The sequence below is a fragment of the Penaeus monodon genome, chromosome 30, assembly GCF_015228065.2.
Source record: "Penaeus monodon isolate SGIC_2016 chromosome 30, NSTDA_Pmon_1, whole genome shotgun sequence".
Classification (NCBI taxonomy): domain Eukaryota; kingdom Metazoa; phylum Arthropoda; class Malacostraca; order Decapoda; family Penaeidae; genus Penaeus; species Penaeus monodon.
Genome location: NC_051415.1, coordinates 23,927,471 through 23,927,952, shown reverse-complemented (window position 1 = coordinate 23,927,952; position 482 = coordinate 23,927,471). Strand labels below are relative to the sequence as shown.

At 41.7% G+C, this 482-nt stretch overlaps 1 pseudogene; it reads right to left on the bottom strand.

Moving 5' to 3' along the window:
- Window positions 1-434, bottom strand: part of LOC119592659 — a 12,788-nt pseudogene extending 12,354 nt beyond the window's left edge.
- Window positions 435-482: the final 48 nt, after the last annotated feature.

Sequence of the window (482 nt, the reverse complement as noted above, 5' to 3'; positions counted from 1 at the left end):
CAGCAAATTAAATTCTCTAGAAATCAGCTAACTTATTGCAATTATTCAGAACTTGCAATATCTGATAGTGTCCGGTTCCCGAAATGAGCAATCAAAATCTTTATAAATGAAATCAAGTGACCCTATAAGTATGGTTAACATCCTCATACAAAATTCTCTAGCATTTTACTGCAACCTCGTCAAAGTTTTCACACTCAAATCCATTGAAATGGAACTCTCATCATTCCTTGTAGAATAAACACTCAGTAGTAAATAAAAGAGTCAACCTTAAATAAATGAGTTAACTACAACACGTATCCCCCCAAAACGACAGTAAACCGACCTGCGAGCAGAGAGACGACCGTTGCCTTCCCGTCGAGTGGCTGGGCGGTGACTGGCGCTCTCAGGTTCGTCTCTGTTGTCCCGGCTCCGGACTTATAACCGGTGTCTACTGCTCTGGCCTATATAAGTCCTTGCTTATATAAGTCTCCTTCGCAGGACCA